Genomic DNA, 24763 nt, shown 5'->3' on the forward strand with positions numbered 1-24763 from the left:
CTTACACTTCTAAGATGCCAGACTAGAACTATTTGTAAAATTCTTGAAGCTATATTGGGTTATATGTGCTTCAGCCATGCTTTACGAAAATATAAATGATCCCCTAACATTTGCAACCTAATCGAAATTCATTCCATTATGGCAATCTCAAAACACGTTTGTTAATTTTGTTAATTATATCACTGTTGTTGACTTTCTCAGCTCAGATTCACTTTTGGTGAAGAGATACTTATGACATTTAGTGTTTAATGTCATTAGTTGTCCCCCCCACCCCCACCACCGACTAAGGAAGGGAATATTGTTCGTTAATTTTGCATCTCACAGGAGTCAATGCATGATGTGGACGTACGTGTTGACTGTGCACATGCTAAAAAGTCATGTTGGGAAGAAGGAACTGCGGTTTGAAAGGAGAGAAAGTACACTGGGGAAAATGGTCCAGGAAGGTTAAGAGGGGGCTCTCTGGCAGATTGCTTTGCCCAGCATGTTGTAATATCTCTTTCCAAAGCATATTGGCAAACTACGCTGAACAATCTTGATAAAGGAGATTTAATTAAAATGCTCTAAGCATAAGATCTCTGTCTTCTTACTACAGAAGGCTTTGTCAAAAAAATTTTATTACAAACCTAGCAGGATTTTGTAAATGTTTTATTCACTTTTTGCCATCCCACTGATTACTTTACGGCTGGAAGTATAACACAACCCGTGGGTTCTTAATAAGGGCTTTTAAAAATCACAGCATGTTCTTCAGTCCCTCAGTACAGGATGAATGTGGCATCAGGGACACAAATATCATTACCTTGATAAATTACTGACGGCATAATGATTATGGAAATCGTCATCGACTGATCATCAGTCACAATTTATTTCAAATCAATGTCTACAATTTGTAGCCTGGATGGAAGTTTTATCAAAACCCCTCTGGCGTCGTCCGGTTCTGCCTAGCGAACTTCCTCCTAAGATGACAGCTTTGTCATGCATCATCTGCTGTTCATGAATGGAACCAGTCAATGATTCCATGGCCTCAAGCAATCCAAATTAGTCAGAAGAACATTAGGCCACCACACACGTATGGACAAACTCGTTCAGAAAGGCAGCTTAATTTAAGAACCAGCGAATGTGCCCAACTGCAGAATCCCTCCCTAGACAGTTTCCCATTTTTTCCCCTTTCCAATTGGCAATAAATGGTAATGTTTGCCTTTACAGTGCTGTTAAACTGCAAATAAATTGTTGCAGAATCATGACATCATAGGCATTTACATCTTGAAAACAATCTCTGTAAAGGAAGCATAATTTGCGTGTCTGTGAGAAGCAGGGTTTCATTATTCTCTTTCTAACACGTTTAACACTTCTAGTGATTTAAGGCCCGGGAGGGCCCAATGATTCAATCCCTGTGGTACCTTTATATATTTACCAATTTTTTAAGTTAGTCATCCTTTATTGAGTATCACAAAATGCCGTGTGTCTCCAAAAGGTTGCCTTCTCTGAATGACATTGTAGATGGGTAGATTGTATTTCTGCGACGACGGAGATTTGATTTGAATATAAGAAAGGCGGTTTTTTGTGTTGTTTTATTTTGCTTTGCTTTGTTTTTTTTTTATTTTGTTAAGAGCTGCCCTTTTTAATTTTGCATCTTTACCAGGCAACTGGAGTAATTCGTTGAGTGTAGACTTTGGTTTCGATAGGCAGGCCGACATGGAGAAATACAACAGAAAATAAACACAGGAGCATGGAGTTCAGTTTTGCTTTGTGAGGGAACACTGATAACAATGTTTTTTGGGGGAGAAAAAAAAAGTAATGTCTGTATAAATTGGCCAATGGAAGTAGGTTGAAATAAAATGTGTTTAACTTGTCGGGGCGCCTGGGTGGCGCAGTCGGTTAGGCGTCCGACTTCAGCCGGGTCACGATCTCATGATCCGTGGGTTCGAGCCCCGCGTCAGGCTCTGGGCTGATGGCTCGGAGCCTGGAGCCTGTTTCCGATTCTGTGTCTCCCTCTCTCTCTGCCCCTCCCCCGTTCATGCTCTGTCTCTCTCTGTCCCAAAAATAAATAAACGTTGAAAAAAAAAAATTAAAAAAAAAAATGTGTTTAACTTGTCATGTTACTCTACACTGTATGCTTTCTTTGTGTTTTAGAAAATGTTTGGTAGTAGTAACATGACCCTTTATAGTTTTACTTTCAAAATATTCCATATAATTAGACACCTAAGAGATGGCTTTGCATAAAGATAAGATCACTAGTTCAAGGTTAAGAGTGACACGTACTTCTCTAAACTTGTATAGCAATTCTCGTAAAGCCAAAATGGGTAAAATTAAAAATGAATACTGTTAAGGATGTATCACTTATTAAGCATCAGGTATGATTCAAGCATCCTGCTAAATGTCCTAAGTATGTTATTTTTCCGTAACTCTCACAAGAACCCTGCAGAGGTTGGTTTAGCCTCACTTTTCAAATGAGGAAAGTGAATCACAAATGCCTGGGGTTACAGGAAGTGTAGGAAGCAGATCAGTTTGATCTTAAGGTCATCGTTTTTCAGCTTTGCAAATCTCCTCGGAATATGGGTAGTAGTGAGGATACAGAATCTAGTTAAATTTTACTTTCAGAATCTTTATGTGTCTGGCATTTATGGGAGGTTTCCCATATAAATAGATGCATATGAATTGCTATGGAGAAAGAAAGAAAAAGGGGGAAGACAGATGGACAGAGAAGGAAGGAAAAAGAGAAGAAAGAAAGAAAGAAAGAAAGAAAGAAAGAAAGAAAGAAAGAAAGAAAGAAAGAAAAAGAAAGAAAGCGAGAGAGAAAGCGAGAGAGAAAGAAAGGAAGGAAGGAAGGAAGGAAGGAAGGAAGGAAGGAAGGAAGGAAGAAAGAAAAAAAAAAGAAAGAAGCAGACAGACATGGTCTCAGACCTTAAGAAATCTACAGTTAGGGGCGCCTGGGTGGCTCAGTCGGTTACGTGTCCGACTTCGGCTCAGGTCATGATCTCACGGTCTGTGGGTTCGAGCCCCGCATCGAGCTCTGTGCTGACAGCTCAGAACCTGGAGCCTGTTTCAGATTCTGTGTCTCCCTCTCTCTCTGACCCTCCCCGTTCGTGCTGTGTCTTTCTCTGTCTCAAAAATAAATAAACGTTAAAAAAAATTAAAAAAAAAAAGAAATCTATAGTTAACCCTACCTCAATTTTCTCCTTCCTTCTAAAGAACATGCATTTCCCAAGGGAAATGAGGACAGTAGACAAATTTTCATGGCCAACAATAATATACCAAAACCTGTAAGTCAATCTATATCAAGGCTGAGGGTGTTCCCTGGCTTCATCAGCCAAACCTCCTCTCCTTTCTAAGTGTCCTAGCTCTGTCAACAACACCATCATCTTCCTAATCAACCTCTTTTGTGACTTTATTGTTGTCTGTGTTTCCATTTTTATCCATTCTATCCATTCTCCATGCTTATACATTGGGTATAAACACAAACGTTTTTCTAAAAAATGTGCAAGTGTCCCCACTGATAGCATATGATGGTCCCTCCAGCTGATACTTCTGTGATGACTTCCTAGTGTGGCATGAGGTCTGGGTCACAGTTCTATCAGAATGTCTGGAGCAGGCTGATCTTCCTGGACAGCCAGGCATACTGACTGTCTCTGGCGTCTTTATCTTAAATCTGAGACCTCTGCTCTGTACACGCCAGAGCAAGTTAGCTCTTAGCAACAAGGATGATGAAGTAGATAGATATGTGCAGCACGGTCAGTACTGGACAGAGCGCAGGGAAGTGCCATATTGGTCATGAAGTTAGATAGACTTGGGTCTTGGCTACTTCCATTACTTACTAGCTGTGTAACCTTAGGGAAGTAAGTGTATTCATTTGACAAATAATAATTGATCACACTCTCTATACCAAGTCATTTATCACACGCTCTATACCAAGTCATTTTCTGGAGATACAATGGTGACCCAACAGACATGACCTTTGACACAGTGGTATTTGCTATGAGTGGAAGGCAATAGACATAGGCAAGTCAACAACAAAATAAGATTATTTTACATACAAGTAGGGGCTATGTAAAGAAAAATAGAGTGATGGGATAGAAAATGTGGTGAGGAAATGGGAAACACTGAATTTAGAATAGAAAGGCCCTGTAGAGGAGAAGTGTTTGAGCATGGTCATGGGGGTCTTGCAGGAAAAGATCAAGGGGCACAATGTGTAGGTCAGAGGAGGGTAAATGTAAATATGGAAGAGATGAAAGAAGGCCAGTGGGGTGGATGATGGAGGAGGAGGGAAGGTTTAGTGGAAGCTGAGATCTCATCAACAGTCCTTCTAAGTCTCGGAGGGGATTGGATTGGTATTCAGGCATGATGGAAAAACCATCAGCAGGGTTGAAGCAGAGGCATGGCGTGATGTGATTTTCACTGGAACAGTATGGCTCTGTCTGCTTTTAGAAGGATGGATGGAAACAATGGGCCCAGTTAGGCAGTAGTAGTAAGAGCCCTCTTCTCATGCCAGCCTATCATACCAAGAGCACAAACAGACACCAGTAATTCTGATTGCTTGGTATATACGAGTACTTTGGAATATCTTAAGTATTTCTTTCTATTATTATTTATAACATGATTCATTAGAATTATTTAATTGGGACGTATATCTTAATATTGCAATAAACTAGATTTAGATTGTTCACAAAGTCAGCCCAAATACTTTGGAAGATTTCTGTGGTTTACTCTCTGCCTTACTCTTCCTTGGGAGAGGTTGTAGTAAAATTTGAGGGGTGAGGATCTTGTTTTTTGGCAACAAACTGGCTGTTTCCAAATGACACTGATAAGACAGATCAGATGCTGCGTAACACTTTGATTTTGTTTAAATTTATTTACTTGTTTTGAGAGAGAGTGAGAGAACAAGCAGGGGAGGGGCAGAGCAAGAGGGAAAGAGAGAATCCCACGCAGGCTCCACATTCAGCTCAGAGCCCGACATGGGACTGAATCTTACGAACTGCAAGATCATACCCTGAGTCAGAATCAAGAGTTGGATGCTTACCTGACTGAGCCACCCAGGCACCCCACACTTTGTCTATTCTAGAAACCACTATTGTATCAGTGGCTATTTATCAGGTGCCTCCATACCGTGCAATGGTATTCTGTGCTCAGAATGCGGGAGACACATAGGCTATAGAAAGACATACGAGGTCTATGCCCGCTTATATGGAGCTTGCAATCTGACACGGAACCTGTGTGCATTAGTCCAACAGGTAACTGTAGCCAACAGTGCATGCCTTGATCCAAAGCACCACTAGAGGACTAAGTGAGGAAAGCCAAGAAATGGACAAAGGGAACACCTTGAGTAGTGAACACCTTGAGAAAATAACAGGAAAAGAAGGAAGCATAGAGTCTTTTCAAAGGCAGTTGAGTTGTCTGGAGCAGAGAATTCACATGGCCCACCACATTATAAGGGAATAGTGGGAAATGAGGCCAGAAAAGAAAATTGGAAACAGATTTATAGAGGGGGCTTAATGCCTGGCCAAGGAATGTGGACTTTGTTCTGTTGGTATTGAACAGCTATAGAAGGATTTTAAGCAAAGGAGAGACATGACGGAAAGTATTTGGGAAGATTAGTCTGACGGCCATCTGCAGGAAGACCGGAGGGGAATAGACCAGGAGGCAGATGCTGTCGGTGATCTGGAGATGAGTGGGCTTTTGATTTGGTTGGTTCTAGGTTTTCAAAGTAGAATAATGTTATGAATGTGTCAAAAATCCCCCTCGTTTGTGCTTAGACTGTGTTAATTCTCCAACGATGAGCTGGTTTTTATCAAGAAGTGTTCTTTCTATATAATTACAATGAATATTCCCCTTCTAGAAAAATTATTTGCCTTTTCTCCATTCTTTTCTTGATTAATAGTGACAAGCTAACTAAGAACTGACAAGGAAATAGTAAAGGAGTAGGAAATTATGAAAACAAGTGAATGTTTTGCTAAGGAAATGTTTATTACTGTGGTTCTCATCATTATGAGTTAATTACAGGCTCTCAACAAATATCCCATTGTGAACTCAGAGGTGCAATACGTTTTATTTGAAAAAGTGCAATAGCGATTTCCTTTCCAGTATTCAGTTGTGTTTCCTGCTATTTTAAGACTACTCAGTGGTACCAATATACTTTGACAACCAATTATCCCAGCATGCCTTTGCCGTGTATCTTAACTACAATGCTTTTTAAATACTTGAATCGCAACCACAGAATTCTTTTTTTTTTTTTTTTCAACGTTTATTTATTTTTGGGACAGAGAGAGACAGAGCATGAACAGGGGAGGGGCAGAGAGAGAGGGAGACACAGAATCGGAAACAGGCTCCAGCCTCTGAGCCATCAGCCCAGAGCCTGATGCGGGGCTCGAACTCACGGACCGCGAGATCGTGACCTGGCTGAAGTCGGATGCTTAACCGACTGCGCCACCCAGGCGCCCCTCACAGAATTCTATCTTAATTGATCAGATGTGCATCTAGAGTTGTCTGAACACTATTTGTGTATTCTCTGAATAACTTAACTGACTTACAGGAGCAGAAAGAAAAAAAAAAAAAAAAACACCTGTTGGAATAAGACATACTTCCTTTAAAGCGAATATTTATTTATTCATCTTCCCCTAGTCTTGCTTTTTCTCTAACATCTTGACTCTTGAGGAAGGGATGACACGTAGTCCCTGAGTTCTGGCCATATTGAAGAAAAAAATGAACCATAGACCATCTCTGGGAGTTCGTAATCTGATTTACTGAGGCCAGTAGCTTTCCGCTCCTTACAGTTACGGGAGTTCCAAACCTCAGAGTTTGCCCATATCCACTTATTCTGACAAACTTGGTTCCAAGAATAGCATGGTACACATTCTGCGAGCGAAAGGTGACTTTACAGAGTAAGAATTCTCCCTGTGCCTGTTGCCCTCGCTCCTGTTAACTACAATTCATTGTTTAAAAGCTGACGTCTGTGATTGATTCAGGCACGGGGCCATTGCTTAATTTACTTTGGTTTGATTTTTTTTTTTTTTTTTTTCCTTCACCCTCCCAGTTGGCTTCTCCAGGGGAGGAAAGTCAGACAGTAGTTACTGCTTTGGAAAGAAAAGATAAGTTGAACACTTTGGAGTGCATTTTTCGAACACTCCTTCGCCAAGTGTTACATGACTGTGTCAAATTTCTTTAGACTTTGATAATGAGAAACAGACAATTCCACAGAAAATACAACCAAGAGATTTGCAGTAATAGAGGATTTCAGAAATACACATGGTTCTAAATGGCACTAAGATTATGTGCTTTAGAGTTCTGAATCTTTTATTTTTTCCATGTTTGAGTAGGTACTATGGTTGATTATCAGGTCGAAGAAGGGCAGAGGGCCTGCCTGCTGATTATAAATGTGCATGTGTGTAAAATTTTCACACATAATATAATATTTCAAAGTTATTTTTATGGAGGCTCAGGAGTCCCAGAACTTAAACAAAACTGCTGATCATTGGCTCCAAGAAATACTTAGAAGGAATCATAGCTTTTTTTTTTTTCTTTTTCTTTTTTCTTTTTCTTTTTTTTTTTTTTTTTTTTTTACATCCTATAGCATCATTTGCAGACTTTTGGGCTACAGATCACACAATGTTTATTTATTCAGCTGGCTTTGGAGATTTGAGTAATATTTGGAGACACACAAGTCTTTGCCTTGCTTAATAAAAAGTATACTCAGAGGTAAAAGCTACAGCATTTTTATATACAAAAGGTTCTCACAAGCAGCAGTTGATATTGACAACAATGTAATTTTAAAATTAAAAAAGAAAGTAAACAATCCAGAAAAAAGTTCATCCAGCATCATCTTTCTTGAGCAATCTTTAGCAGACCTTACGTTGTTGGATGTTACGTGCTCTAACGCTTGAAAGTACATTATTATCTATCACAAGAACACTGTAAACAATACTTACATTATTCTACTATGATCATCTCCAGCAAACAAAGACCTGGTTCACCTTCTAAGAATAATCATTTAGCAGAATATGTGTAATTTTGTTGGTATTAGTAGAGATTTATGTCACAGAGTCAACTCATTCTTTTCTATGAAAGAAGGCGGAATAAATATTTTATAGCTACGGCTTTTGAGGAACATTCTGCCTTTCAATCTTGAGGCAGACTTTCAACGTATATGCCAATCAGAAGTCTTTAACAAATGTAAAATGCATCTTGTCTACTTGTCTTTGAAAAATATAAGGATATCAAGATGCACCTGAAATATTCATTACATGGAGCTGGAACTTGCTGAGGGTTTCAGCCACTGTTTATTTATTCAGGTTTTCTTTTTTTTTTTTCTTTCTTCCAGGCCCCTAATAATTCCTAAATCTATGATTTGTCAAAAAGTGTTTATAATATAGCCACACAACTAAATTCATTGATGGCATTTAACATCACAGTTCTGTTTGGTTAATTTAACAATGGTTTAATGGAAGAATATATTTTGCACCATGAATCATTTCCTTTTCTGTTGCTCCTCTCCCTCCCCCCACCCCTCTTTCTCTCTCTCTCTCTCTCTCCCCCTTAAACCTACCTGTCCCTATCAGTTAAGTAAAACAATGAAATGATCTTTTCAATGAGTTTCTGTTAACATCTGATTAATATACAGGAATTTCATTGACAGTATGAAGACTACTTTGCACAGTTTTACCACTGTGATATTTATATTTTGCTGTGAGCCTCTGTGAAAAGCGTGCCCATAAATTGAATCCATGACCCACTCTTCTGACCCATGCTTATCTCTCCAATATTGATTTATCTTTGTTTTGGGTGAAAATGATTACATTTTAAGTTAATTTTTAAGACTTTTTCATGTTATTTGAGAAGGTGTTTAAAAGTAGAGTCCCCTCGGGGCACCTGGGTGGCTCAGTCGGTTAAGCGTCCGACTTCGGCTCGGGTCATGATCTCATGGTTCATGTGTTCGAGCCCCGCATCAGGCTCTATGCTGACAGCTCAGAGCCTAGAGCCTGCTTTGGATTCTGTGTCTCCCTCTGTCTCTGCCCCTCCTCTGTTCATGGTCGTTCTCTCTCTCTCTCTCAAAAATAAACATTAAAAAAAAATTTTTAAGCAGAGTCCTTTAAAATAATTCCTTAGAGAGAAAGTGGATTTTTAATTCAGTTTTTAAAAGATCAGGGCAATGTCCTTTAATGACACAAACTCCCTTATATGCACACATATACTTCTCTGTAAATACTAGACTGGGGAAAACTGCCTGTAAAAGAGCTTAGGATCATAGAAGACCAGAAACTAATGTCATTTTCCCTATACTACTATTTCTATATTTCTTATGAAGTGCAGTAAAACACTTAAATTTCCAGTAAATCATTTTATTTTATCCTATGATGCACTAAAAAAAATATTTTTGGGGTGACTGGGTGGCTCAGTCAGCCAAGCATCTAACTCTTGATTTCTGCTCAGGTCATGATCTCACAGTCATGAAATCCAGCCCCGTGTTATGATCTGCACCGGACATGAAACCTGCTTAAGATTCTCTCTCTCTTTCCCTCTGCCCCTTCCTTACTAGCTCTCTCTTCTCTCTCTCAAAAAAAAAAAAAAAAAAAAAAAAATCCCGATTTCCCTTTTCCATCTTTTAAAAAAAATAGTATCAGTGTTTTCTTTTTGTCACCCCAATATGAGCTTCTTTCAAACTTCATAAACAGAAATCCCTCCCTGCAAAAAAACCCATTAAAATTAAACTTAATATTAATATTAAAAAAACAATATATATGCCAGGCTTTGTCATACACCAAACTGTTGTGAGAAGTAAATAAAAAAGGGGGCAAATTGAAAGATTTTGGGGGCCTTATGATGTGCTAGGTACTATCGTACATAACTTTTTTACATGTTTTCTCAATTAAAATGGAATTAAAAAGATGTGGGGTTTTTTTTGAATTTTTGCTTCATTATATTATATTACATATATAACTGCATTGTATATATATATATTTTTTTTTTATTATTGCTACCTGATTATTTTGATGACTGAATTACCATATCCAGTTTGGAGCAATAGACCTGTTTCCAGAGGAATAAAACATAAGAAATATGAAAAGAAACCCAAATAATTTAATTTATTTTTAAAATAGTATGTTTCATAAGAAATAAAGACTATCTCAGGTCCCTTTCAAGTGATCAGTAGAAATAAGTACAATCACACACAAAAGAAATTTAGCTCGGATATCAGGAAGAATGTTTGCGTGAATAATGTGTTTCAGAAATATGTCATGAAAAATGTTGGTATGTTTTTGGCATTTTTATGGAAAACCATACAACTGTATTTATGGGCTGATTTAGATACATTATTGCCTATTTGGCTTTTTTTTTAAATACTACTTTAACCCTGGTTCTGTATTTTCAGAAGCTGAAAAGAATGGAGGTCAGAAAAAATTAACCATTCAGCTAAAAATATTAATTTCACCAATGCAAAGATGGAACTAAATTTCTTCTATGACAGTGTTTATTCCTTTGTTTGATGCTTTATCTTTTTAGCTGAACATTCATACTTCCTCAAAGAACTGTAAGCAATGCATTTTTAACAAAATCACAATGACTCTGTTACTTTCATGAAGATTTATTAATACTGACTACTAAATAAAAATGTCACAGACACAGTAAATATCATGCATAAAAAGCATAAAGAAATGCTACATTGGTTGGAGGACAAATAGGAAACATAATTTACATTCCAAGTAGAAAATGAATTTCTAGTAACGTTAGGCAAAAACAAATTATGGGGAAAATGCTAATGGTTCTCATGATACCTGGATAAGAAGGCAAAATTGAAACAAATTATAGCTCTCTGTGACGTACAAACAAGGCTGACCCAGGGCAAGACTGCCTGCCCTTGACATTGTTCCTTAGGTACCTAGCCCCCCCCCCCCCCCACCCCGGGGTTTTCTCCTGGATCCAGGCAGGATTAGAATTGTTATTTTAAGTCCCTGCTCATAAAACTTTTTCTGTCCTTACTTTGATCCTTTCATGAGGCAGTGCTTCTCAAACCTTTGACCGTGGTTCACTTAAGGATTTATATATCTCAACCTATTCCTACTTTTCAGAGGAAAAAGACCCCATAATTTAAAACAAAATGTATAGATTTTTTATTACTATAAAAAATAGTGACAGAATAACAGTTAACATATTTGTTATATTAGGCACAAAATAGCAGTTAACATATTACCGACACAGCAATTAAGCAACAAAGCAAATGATGAACAAATATAAAATCAAATAGTAATGTTACAAACACGTTAACTCACACATATTTGTCTGCAATCAAGACCAATTCAAAACAGTAGCACTAACGTCATGCCCCTTCCCAGATTTCAGGAATTCTAACAATTTTCATGTGAAAATGAACAGCAGGAACATTGCAGGGCTCCCAAGCATCGAGTTGAAGTCAGATGCCTCTGTGGAATACTAATTTACAGTTTTCAGTTAATTCTGGTAACATGCTAATATTAGTTTATGAGTAGTACCTTCTAGCAACTCAGCAAATACTAGTGAGTATCCATTAGTCTGTATGAAATTGCATATTATTCAACTGTAGGAGTCAAAGATGAGTTTTCTGTCCATCAACTGAACTTTGAAGTTCTACAGAAGTCCACAGGGCATGCTTTGAGCTTTAGGGCCCCAACACCAGCTCACTGATAATGAGCTGGTAAGAGTTTGAGGCTTTCCCAGACAGAGATTACATTTTCACCCTTGTTCTCTTGGGTGCTAATGACTATGAAGCTGAAAACCCCAGGCTACCAAAAAAAAAAAAAAAAAAAAAAAAAAGAGAGAGAGAGAGAGAAGAGAGAAAGCTCTATCTTCGTAAGCCACAGAGATATGTCTGACCTTGAAAAAAACATCTTGTCATCAGGCCCTTATTAGGCCACAAACTGGGGAACCAGTGCAGGGAACAATTGAAGTTAACGGCAATAGAGTCTATGGCCAAATCAGCCAAGGTATCGATCAGGATCAGATAAAATTAAGGGAGGTCTGGTAGGATGAACATGTATCAAGAATGACTCAAGATGGTGGCTAAGCCGCCTTTATGGGGTTGAAGGCTGAGATTCTAGAGCCTTACGTTCCAGATGGGACATCTGGAGATTCTTGACCTGTAGCTCTCTGTGCTTAAGTTGCTCTGACTCATTTAGGTCGGTGTTTTTCAGAAGGTATCGTTTTTTTCCCGAGATTTCGAATTATCAATGCCAAAGTATTGGGCTACATCTTCCATTTATTGTTCTCCATTGTTCTACAGCGAGTTGATTCTATGACTCAATTAGGGCTCTGAAGACATCTACTAGTCTGAACATGTCCAACCATCTGTACACAGTAATTTAAAGTGTGTTCTAATGTGAAAGTACTATTTTTTGTCCTATTGTAACTTCCAGTTACATTATTCAGGTACTACCAGAGTCGATTTACACACATCTTTCATACTTATGTGGAGCTTACAGATGGGAAAATGATTTAATAAATTTCACCTGAGCTATAAAGTAGGCTGTGTTGGCTGTTGATTAGCAATGTGTTTGGATATCAGCTTGGAGCCCGGGATTTAGATCTTACTTACTGTTGTCAGTAGTTATTCCATTGATAAATGTTTAAAGGAAAGATTTGTCTTGAGCATTATAGATTTTCTTTATTTCCAGGGAAGCCAAGGACAAATGTTAATGTAGTTACTGGTTCTTTTTCCTTCCTTCTTCTTCCCCCTTTCTCTTTTTTTGTTGTTCTTGATGATGATGGCTTTGAAGGAGACAAGGGGTCAAGAAGACATAAAATGCATTATTTGGAGTAGGTTTTAGACAGTCTAGATGTTCTGATGAAAATTCTAGTTTAGTTGACCCTGAATGCCCTTTGTGTTTGATCTTGGACACCCTGACAGTAACATCATCCACATGCTTACACAGAAGATGGTAAAAATAAGGGGTTGAAGCCTTGCTAAAGCACTTTCCTCATTGATAAAATTGGCAGTGACCTTAATCAGTGACTCTCTAAGCTTTTTAGCACTGACAGAAATAACCATTTCTTTCCACTCTGTCTATTTTCATCATAGACACTTTTTTTCCTGTGATCTTCAGATATGATACATGTCCCTAGGTTGGTAGAGCTTTAGAAATCTGCTGCTTTACTCTTCTTTTTGTATTATGATTCTTATCAGAATCCTCCCAAATATATATTTAAGGAGACTTGATTGGAAAAACCTCAGAATGTCAAAAAATGTGTCAATAAGCATAAAAATTCATAAGTTTAGTGCCACTTAAAATAATCAGTTTGCTTACCACTGTTTATAAACCTGCACAGAATATGTATTGCTCTAAGTTATATGCGATATATCTACTTTTTTAAATCCAGAGATTTTGATCATTTTCTAAATATTTGCAAGGCATATAAAATTGCTGAAAGCTGGAAATAGTTTTTGCAAGAGTAAAGTTAATAGTAAATGATTATTTTAATTCACTTGATATTTGGAAACCATAATCTTGATTACGTGGCTAACCTCAGTAGCACCCTTAAGTAATTACTCCCCATAAATTAACATGCTATTTCTATCTTCTGTAATTTTCAAGAAATTGAGTCTGTTAACTCTAACCTATAGCTAAGTCACCCAAGTCACGGTCAATCTAGAAGTTTCTAACACCCTCATGATTAACTCTACTGCGATCAGGTGTATGTCAGTCTAATTCATAATTTGGATGGACTGAACAATCACACCAACTATTCCACTACTGAGTTATTTATTTTGTAGATGCTCTCTTGGGTTGTCTTTTGTTATATAATTATACTTAACAAGAATCCTATAATTTCAAGAGAATGAAAACTCACTGAAACTACATACTTACAATTGATAACTTCAGGAATGCATATTTTTTAAGTGATTTATGCTGACCTGTGAATCACAGAAAGGTTAAGTCCTGAATCATTGCATAATGTTCAAGATCCCTTTGATAGAGAGGCTGCTTTTCAGGAAAGGGAACTATGCTTCACCAGTGATAATAAGTGCTGTGACTATATAAGTAAATAAAAAATATATTCTCTAAAATTGTATAATCATAAGCATTGAAGGATAGATACTATCAATTGATCAAGGTTAAACAATTACAACCAAAACCTACTGTGTTTATCTCAATATTGACAGGCCTCTGAATGATAATGTTTTATTATGATGTTTGAGTAAATAAAAATAACATGCTGAAAATATCAGTGGTACTATCATCAATATTAAAAACATAGGTATTTGTATTTTCTAGAAGTCATACCAACCGCAAACAGTAAAATCTCCTTAAAACATAGTTGGCCAGTATCTCTCTCTGATTATGCTGGCCACTGACTACAAGAGCCAGTGTTACCTTTTGGACATAACAAAGGCCTCTCTACGAAAAAGGAAAGTAACAGAGGTTATCCACAGTGCTACTCAGGGACGCAACGAGTTAGGTACAGAAGTGCAGACAAGAGGCATCATGGTCTAGTAGAGAAAGAATGTGCCTCAGATTCAACAAAATTGGGCTTCACATCCGGGAAAGCATCACCTACCTCACAGACCTGTGGTGGGGATGAAGCACATCACGTGTGCACAGCATCTCCCAGTGCCACATGCGCATGAGTTCGTTTCCTTCTTTGCTACCCATCACTCTCTGTACAATCGTTCTTGGGTAACAGAAGGTCAGGTCTAGAGGCAAATAGTCAATTGTCAGCTAGAATACTAATTGTATTTAAAAGCATCTTTGCGGGGCACCTGGGTGGCTCAGTCCAGTAGGCATCAGACTTCAGCTCATGTCATGATCTCATGGTTTGTGGGTTCGAGCCCCGCATCAGGATCTGTGCTGACAACTCAGAGCCCAGAGCCTGCTTTGGCTTCTGTCTCCCTGTCTCTACCCCTTCCCAGTTCACTCTCTCTCTCTCTCTGTCTCTCAAAAATAAATAAACATTAATAAAAAAAAACCCCTAAAAGTGTCTTGGTAACATGCTCATTTAGAAGTTTATTTAGGCCGGCCACCATTTTTGTTTTTGATGACTGTTGGATAAATAGTATCTGTCTAATATGGTGCCAGGGATATAGCTGATGTGCAATAAATATTTCTTGAATGAATAAATGGGCACCATGGAATTTTCTTATCGAAGTGATATTTGATAATATGACTAGATTCTCAGGCCAGCAGACACCATGCACAAAGCCAATAAGATAACTAGAAAAGCGTATTTGATCAGCACAGCTATAGAATTAGGCCCACACATTTCCATGTGGAAACACATCTAAGTTTCTTCAAATGGAAATCCAAACCCAGCGGCCCATAGCTTCTCCCAAATGCAGTGGAACTAACGGCTTCCTCCCCCAACCATTTCCAACAGTCAAGTGAAAAGCAGACAGAGATGCTCCAGGGCCAAACTACTTGTGCTGATTTGTAAAACCCAAGGGCTTGACTCCAGAAAGCGAATATGGGTCTGTGTCGCCATGCTTCTTTAACTACAGTCTTTAGGGTCATCGATAACCAATGAATCCCTCAACCTAATCTTAAGATTTGGCTTGTCCTCACCCTCATCTTCTGCCATGACGCTATGTACCACCTCCCCCCGCTGCCCCCAGGCTCTCATTGAGACCTCTGAAGAAACAGAGTATCAGCTAGTTGAGTGGTAAAGCGTAATCCATGTATCTGTACGTTCCGCAACATAAAAACTCCAATTTTTCATGAAGTTGGAGACAATAAGGTAATGTAACAGGAATCCACTTCCTACTTGTCCCAGCTCAGGATGCTCTGGCATGCCCCACGAGGTCACCCGTAGTATGGGGCTTGAATCTTAATTGGAGAATTGTGTAGAAACCAGGAGAATTAATGAACAATAGTTCCCACTCCGACCAGGAGAAAAAGCCGTGATCAGCGCTGGCTTTGTGAAGACTGACCTTTGGCAAATTCCTTAAATTTTCTCAGGTTCAGTTACCTCATCTGTAATATTCAGATGAAAATTGTGCTTGCCTTCTAAGGTTGTTATGGAGATTAAATGAGCTAATACTCACGAAGCACTTAGTACTAACACACTCAATAAGCACGAGCTCATCACTCAGCAACTGTCTCCAGCATTCCATGTCCAGACATAGCCAAGTGGTGGCGACGAGTCACCTTGCTGGGGGAGGAAAAATTACCTGCAGGGCCCCTATCTACTGAATTTAATCATTTGCAGAGACCTTTGATGCGCTAAGAAATAAGAGTGGCATTTTGTGGAAATAACTACCTACCAGAGTACATTGGGCCCTCCTTCAAGGTGATCTGCAAAATATGTAACAACTGGCATGGCTCAGGCACAAATACAGGCACTGGCTATAAAATTTGGTGCTGACGTTTATATGCAATGGCCAAATATCAGGTCAGCTTTCATCGACCCGGAATTTTCAACATCAACCATGAATACCTTGCACCTCACCAAGTGAATAAGCAAAAGAAATAAACCACTTTTTAGTATCCGCCCTGATTCAACTTCAAAGCGTCCCGCTCTTGAGCATAACCTCCTCCGTAAAATTTTTCTCTGTCATCTTTCCTGATGCCAGGCTCTTGTGAACCTCCTGCTTCCTCTCTGCTTGCTCCCTCACTCACCTTTTCCTTTCTGGTACATGTAACTGAGTCTGTCCCTATCGCTCCCTCTTGATGCTCTCTCTCGCTGGGTGATCATTGCTTGATGATCACTTCTCTTGAGACTTGTCATTTTTTAACTCTGACTTTTGGACCTGACTGGTTCCTCAGCTAGAGATTTCCCAAAGAAACTTCTGTTGCTCACACGTATGTTAATAGTCTTTTGTATTAGCTTGTCCTGATGGGCTGAGAGCTTCACGAGGGCTGGGCTGTCCTGTTTCTTATTCACAGCCCAACCCCTGAGTTTCTGTAGTGCCTGGCTCATTGCAAGTGACAACCTCTAGCCCCAGAGTTTCACACTGATTCCAAATCTTCTGGAAATGTTCTCCAATGAAACTGAAATACATTCAGCTCCCCATGCCCCCTTTTCCATTACGTTCAAACTCCATAGTTGGTCCTTTTGTCCCGGATTGCCCTCCCCATCCGTTCTTCTCATTCCAACTCCTGCCCATCATCTTTAAGAAATCAGACTCTTTCAGGGCACCTGGGTGGCTCTGTCGGTTGGGCATCTGACTCTGATTTCAGCTGGTCTTGCGGTTGCTGAGATCGAGCCCACATCAGGCTCTGATCTGGCAGTGTGGAGCCTACTTGGGATCCTCTCTCTCCCTCTCTCTTTGCCCTTCCCCCCTTTACACTCCGTCTCTTTCAAAACAAATAAATAAACATTTAAAAGAAATTAGACTCTTTCTTTAGGCTGGCTTAAGACCCACCTCCTCCACAAAGCTTTACTCAATCTCCTTCTTGGAAGTAACCTCTTCTGCCTCCTGTGTCCTGTAACATGTGATCTGTTCCTCTTTCGCGGTCCTCACAAATTTGGCACATTTTTATATGTCTTTATGTACCTGCTTTCACCCCGTGCCATCTGATACATGCAAAGATTCTCGGCAATTGTTTGTTTTCATTTTTTTTTTAACATTTATTTATTTTTGAGACAGAGAGAGACAGAGCACGAACGGGGGAGGGTCAGAGAGAGAGGGAGACACAGAATCTGAAACAGGCTCCAGGCTCTGAGCTGTCAGCCCAGAGCCTGATGCGGGGCTCGAACTCACAGACTGCGAGATCATGACCTGAGCTGAAGTCGGCCGCTTAACCGATCGAGCCACCCAGGCGCCCCAGTTGTTTGTTGTATGAATGCTTACATGAATGACTTATCCGTTCATAGTTATGCAGATACATACATGTTAGTATAGTTAATACATACAGTTATCGTGAAATAAACATAGTATAGCAATTTTTCTATTTGTACTTCTTCTCCAGGTTTGTAAGACCAGCACCGTCTTTCTTAGCAACTCTAATGAGCAATCTGATACAAAATTGAAGGAAAATACACCATTTTGGTAAGTAGCATTTAAATTTGAAATCTGATTATAATCAAAATCTAATGTTGCACCTCTGTTTTGTGTAAAGTCTTATTTCATAAAAATTTTCAATATTTTGGCATGTGTTCTTGGAGATTAGAAGCACTGATGAGGAAAGCTTTCAAGACAATGGTTATTTATAATAGACACTAGCATACATCCTTTCAATTCTGGTCCAGTCCTGAAGTGACTCCATATATTTATGGAAGGAATCTATATTTTTGTGTAAATGTACTGAGGTATAACATTCAGAAAAGATGTGCAGCTTGTAAGTGCAGAGCTGGATGAATTTACACGACGTGAGCACATCCATAAAACAGGACCCAGGTAAGAAACAGAGTGTTACTAGCACCCCAGTAGATCCCCACAACCCTGTGCCCTTTTTTTTTTTTTTACTTTTTTAAATGTTTATTTTTTTCTGAGAGAGGCAGATGAGCAGGGGAGGGGCAGAGAGAGAGGGAGACACAGAAGCCCAAGCAGGCTCCAGGCTCTGAGCTGTCAGCACAGAGCCCGACGCGGGGCTCGAACCCACTGACTGTGAGATCATGACCTGAGCCGAAGTCGGTTGTTCAACTGACTGAGCCACCCAGGCGCCCCAACCCTGTGCCCTTTTTAACATTTCCCTCTCCCACCCTTTCCCCATCCCCACCAACGTGAATTACGCTCATGACTTCCAACACTGCAAATTAGTCTCTCCTGTTTTTTAATGTTATGTGAATAAAGGGACTATCTTTTTAAATGACTTAACAATAAAGACAACATTGAAAAAGTGAGCAGGAAGGCCAAGTGATTTTCTATTTATTTAACAGCTGTTTTTCCAGATGATTTGACAGCTAATTGGAGTCACATTGCTTTTATTCTTAAACCCAGCAAATATCACCTGTTTTAATTGTGGGTCACTGCTGATTAAGCACTCCACTCAGGTTTTTCCTCATATTTGTGCTTAATCAATTATAGCCTGCCCAAGATCAGGAAAGGTATTCATCACGTCAAATGTTTACAGCAACTGTCTTTTATAATTAGAGTAAAAGATTTTCTTTTGGCATTGACCGATTAAATTGAAAATTAACATAGGATGAAGATTTTGCACAGTTTCTCAAAGGAACCAAGAAAATAGATACAGGTACACTTAGATCAGCCAAAGACTTAATGGCACATTAGTTAAAGGCTTTATTGTGTTTAGCATAATAAAAGAGAAATGGAAATCACATGTATTTCTAGAAAGAGAACTGCCTTTCCACTTACCTATTCTAGGGAAGGCCTTACTAAGAGCCTCCTAATCTCTGTTAATTTTTAGGCATCTTCCTGAGAAATAGTAATTAAACCCTCACATTTCAAATGTTTCACTTAATGATTTAGATAGTATCTTATTGATCAAGAGCCTGGAGACAAAAATATTTGAGTTTTTATCCAGCCCGAGTTTCCAAAAAAAAAAAAAAAAATGGTCACTGTTCAATTTCTTGTACACTGTTATTAAATGTTATGACTTGTCCAACTTAATTAATTTTCATTTTAGGGCAACTGGTGCCATTTTAAATATAATTTCTGTACTCCACATCACCTTTTTTTTAAGCTTTAGTGTCGTTAATTATCTGCAAATCACAGTGTGATATTTTATCTTGTCCATTATACATTGTTTACCTGTTGTCCAGAGAAATTCTTGATTTGCTCCTAAATGTTAAGGATACACTCCATTTTAAAGAGATCTGTAGTATATATACCTATACCCTTATATACCTATATCACCTCAACCCATTCATGAACATGTACTTAAGTGTCTTTAATTATGTGCATTTTGCATATAAGAAAAACACTTAAGGTAATATTTCCTAAAAGTCTTATTTAAAACTCCTCAGTGGGTTTTCTACTTATTTTCAAGAATATGTATGTTATAAAGCATTAACAGAGTTGCAAGATTAAAATTGGCATTAAAAACAACAATTCAGCAGTATCTCAACTTTCTTGAGATGTTGAGAATTACAAAAATAGGTATTTGGTGTATATTCCATTTAGTTATTAATGTGCATAAGTATGAAAAACAAGAAGTTCTTTATGTCACAAAGAAAGGGTCGATCCCTAACCACTCTCTCTTACCAGTATATTTCTACCTGGAGATTAGTTTTCCCTATCCTTGAACTTCATTTAAATGCAGTCATGCAACGTGTGTTTTCTGCTTCTGTCTTCTTGCATTCAACATAATGCTTTTGAATTTCATCCCTGTTGCTAAGTTTAAAAGTAGTTTGGTTCGCACTTTTTTTTTGTTTTACTCTGAGTAGAATTGTAGTAAATTAATATACTGCTATTTTTTTTATCACTTTCTCATTGGGCATTTAGGTTGTTTCCAAGTTTTACACCTTATGAATGAAGCTGTTACAAACATTTCTGTAAAAGCCTTTTGTGGCCGAATGTATTCATTTCTCTTGGGATAATATTAAAGGGTGGATTTCTGGGTCATGAAGGAGGTGTGTTTAACCTTAGAACAAACTGCTCAACAGTTCTTCAAAGTCTGTCCCATCTTACAGTCCCACCGGAAAGTGGGATGCCATTTGTCCCAAATCTTTACCAACATTTGATGTTATTCGTCTTCTGGGTTTTAACTTTTTTGTGATCTTACTGTGGCTTTAATCTGCATTACCTTTGTGATTAGTGGCGTAGGCATATTTTTATGTGTTTGTTGGCCATTTATATGTCTCCCTTTTTTGAAGTGTCTGTTTGAGTTGGTTGCCCATTAACTGTGTTTGCTTGAGTTGTGGGAGTTTTTACAGTATACTTTGGAGAGAAGACTTTTATGAGATTTTGTGTGTAAGGAATCTTTTCACTCAGTCTGTGGCTTGTCTATTTTCTTAACTGTCTCTTTTGATAAATAGGTATTTTTGTTTTGATGAATTGTAGTCATTTTTTTTTCATGGTTAGTTCTTTCTGGGTCCTCTCTAAGAAATAGTTGCCAACATCAAGTGTGAAAATCTTTATAGTTTTGGTCCTTATATTTCGTCCTTATATGATGATCTTGAATTAATTTTTATGCACAGGGGGTGTTTGGCTGGCTCAGTCAGTGGAGCGTGCGACTCTTGATCTTGGGGTTGTGGGTTCGAGCCCCTCATTGGGTGTAGAAATTACTTAAAAATAAAATCTTAAAAAAAATAAATTTTTGTGCATGGTTTAAGGTAGGGGTTGAGATGCATTCTTTCATATTTTTATGCAATTATTTCAGCACAATCTATTTAAAAAAATAATTCCTTCCCCAAATGAGTAGTTTTGGCACTTTAGCGAAAATCATTTGATCACATCGATCTATTTCTGACCTGTGTATTTCATTAATCAGTTGCATTATCTCTATACAAATTCCATACTACCTCGAACACTGTACTCTTGTAATCAGGTAATGGAAGTTGTCCAACTGTGTTATCCCTTTTTATGAGTGTTTTTAGCTACTTTAGATCCTTTGTATTTCCATTCATATTTTAGAATGAACTAGTAAATTCTTCAAACAAACAAACCAACAACAAACAAAGAAGACAAAAACAAAAAGTCCTGTTGGGATTTTGATTGAGATTGCACTGACTTCATAGTTCATTGAAGGCAAATAACTAAGCTAATAATGTTGAATCTTCCAATCCATGAACATGATAACTCTCTACTTAGTCTTGTTTTTTCATATTTTATGCTTTTCATTGCAGAGCTTTCACATCCTTTTAAAGCTTATGCTTAATTATTGTGCTTTTTTTGCTATTATGAACTGCATTTAAAATTTCACATTTCTCATTTCATTGTTTGCTGTCAGTGTGCAAAACTACAATTGATTTTTTTACATATTGACTCTGTATCCTACGATCATTCAAACTGACTTACTACTCCTAGTAGTTTTTTCTACAAGGTCCAGTGGACTTTTATGTAAATTGTCATTTTGTCTATGAGTACAGTATTTTACTTCACCTTTTCCAGTCTTTATTGCCTTTTATGTCATTCTTTTTGCTGTTGTATTACTTTGGGCTACCTGCACAACATGACATAGAAAGTGAGAACAGACATCTTTGCGTTGTTCCTGATCTCAGAAGCCAAGTGTTCAATGTTTTAGCACTAAGTATGACATTAACTTTAAGCTTCTTGTAGATGCCTTTTCAGACTAAGGGAGTTTTGTCTGACCCAAGTTTAAGTGTTCTTTATAATGAATACGTGTTGAATTTTGTCAAAAGCATTTCTTCCTGCACATATTGAAATGATTGTACACTCATTCTTTATTTTCTGATGATTTGGTGGATTAAATTGATCTTTTAAGTGCTAAACCCATCTTGCATTCCTGCGATAAATCCCCATTTGGTTGTAATGTATGATCATTTTATGTAACCCTGGATTTGACTCAATAACATTTTGTTCATAGAACTTACTGAAGTCTATATTCTGAAGGACATTGGTCTCTTCTTGAAATATTTTTGTCGAGTTTTATTATCAGGGTATTGCTGACCTCATTAAATGAGCAGGAAAGTAAAGTATTTCCTCTTCCTGCCTTTTCTTAAATAGCTTGTATAAATTCATTTATCCATAAAATTTTGATAGAATTCACCAGACAGTCCATCTTGGCTTGGAGTGTTCTCAGGGAGGAGGTTTGTAATTATAAATTTCATTCTTTAAGAGATATAGAGTTATTTACATTATTTTACTTTTTATGTTAATTTTGGTAAATTGAGTTTTCAACATATTTATTTCATATGAGCTGTCAAACATTTTCCAACAAGTGTTCATCACGTTCCTTCCTTGTTCTTTAAATTTCTGTTTCATTTGTAGTCATAGTTCCTCTGTCATTCCTGATATTGGTAACTTGTGTTTCTAATATTTTTTTCTTGATCGGTTTTACTGAGGTCCATTAAATTTATTAGTCTTTTCAAAATACCAACTTTTGGATTTGTTAATTTTCTGTCTGTTTTTAGCGTAATTAACTTTAACTTTTAATTTTACTATTTTTTTTTTCCTTCTTTGGTTTTAATTTGATCTTCTTTTTCCAGATGACTAAGACAGGAGGTTAGATTATTACGTTTAACTAATTCTTCTTTTCCTATATAAGTATTATAATGCTACACACTTCCCTTGAATCATAGCTTTAACTGCATCCCACAAATTTTTATTCATGATATTTTCATTGTCATTTAGTTGAAAATACCCTCTGGGTTCCTTTGTGATTTACTCTTTCACTGCACATTATTTAGAAGTATGTTATTTTAGTTCTAAATAGTTAGAGATTTTTCTAGATATCTTATTCTTATTTCTAGTTTAGAGACATATTTTGTGTCTTTAGGGGCATATTTTGTGAGTTTTCTATCTTTTGAGATTTGTTGAGCTGATATCATCATAAAGTGTATGTTGATGAATATCCCAAGTGCCATGAAAGTCCCAAGAACTATGTAGTATGAAATTGCTGGGTGTGGTGTTATATAAATACAAATTTATTCAATTTGGTTGATCATGTGGTTGAAATATTCTTTATCGGAACATGTGTTTAAATCTGTAAAATACCGAGAGATTGGTGCTAGCAATCTCTATTAATATGGATTTATCCATTTCTCTTTTAATTCTGTCAACATTTATTTCATGCATTATTGAAGCTCTGTTGTTACCTGCATACACATATGCCTGTCATTAAGGTTGTCATAAGTTCCTAATGAATCAATGCTTTTATTTTGGAAATACTCCTCTTTGCTCTACGAACACACTTTATCTTCATGTCTGCTTTGTCTGATAGTGAGAGAGCTTTATTACCTAATCTCCGCCCGTTGTTTACATGGTATGTCTGTCCCTAGTCTTTTACTTCCAGTCTGTCTCTCTTGGATGAAGGTGAATTTCTGGATATAATATACACCTAGTTCTTGTATTTTATCTGATATGCCTTGTAATTGGAGCGTTCAGTTCATTGCATATAATTATGGACATTTAAATCTACAATTTTGCTACTTATTGTATTGTTTTTTATTCTTCTGTTCTTCATTTCTTTCTTTGTTTTGGGATTAATAAAAAATTTTTTTTCGGGGCACCTGGGTGGCTCAGTCAGTTAAGCGTCCTACTTTAGCTCAGGTCATGATCTCATGGCTCATGGGTTCAAGCCCCACATCAGGCTCTTTGCTGACAGCTCGGAACCTGGAGCCTGCTTTGGATTCTGTGTCCTCCTCTCTCTCTCTGCCCCTCCCCCATTTGTGCTCTGTCTCACTCTCTCTCAAGAATAAAGAAACATAAAAAAAAATTAAAAAAAATTTTTTTTCAGCATCCATTTTAATTCTTTCATTCAGGCTCCTTAATCTGTACCTAATATAACTTTTTAAATGTTTGCAATATGCTATCTTTACTTATCACAGTTTACTTGATATGCTTTGAATAACATTTTAAAACATTGTAAAAGTTAAAATTCATTTGAAACTTCATTTTGTGCTGTTTTATCATTATTTTAATTCTATACACATTAAGATACTGCAATGTAATATTATTATTTTTGCCTTAAAAGTTCAGCTGTTTAGAGAAACTAAGTATATTATGTTGCTAGGGCCACCGTAACAAAGTACCACAAACTGAGTGGCTTCAACAAAATTAATTTATTGTCTCACAGTTCTGGGGGCCAACAAATCCCAGATCAAGGTGCCAGTAGGCCCATGTTCCCTCTGGAGGTGCTGAGAGCTCTGTTTTTGTCTTCTAGATCCTACTGTGACCCATTTGTGGCAGCAAAATTCCAATCTTCACGTGGTGTTCTCCTTGTGTCCACAAGCATGTCTGTGTCCGCATTTCCCGTTTTTATAAAGACATCCGTCTTATTGGAATAAG

General features: G+C 37.6%; 1 protein-coding gene across 14 annotated transcripts in view; it reads left to right on the plus strand.

Moving 5' to 3' along the window:
- Window positions 1–24763, plus strand: part of TENM3 (teneurin transmembrane protein 3) — a 1294211-nt gene that overhangs the window by 402921 nt on the left and 866527 nt on the right. For all 14 annotated transcript variants that reach the window (XM_086703136.1, XM_086703140.1, XM_086703142.1 and 11 more), the window contains exon 3: window positions 17862–17941. The gene's annotated coding sequence lies outside the window, so the exon portion shown is untranslated. The remainder of the gene's footprint in view (window positions 1–17861; window positions 17942–24763) is intronic.

This window comes from Puma concolor, chromosome B1 (assembly GCF_028749965.1).
Source record: "Puma concolor isolate L17-30 chromosome B1, mPumCon1.1.hap2, whole genome shotgun sequence".
In the NCBI taxonomy this organism is placed as follows: Eukaryota; Metazoa; Chordata; class Mammalia; order Carnivora; family Felidae; genus Puma; species Puma concolor.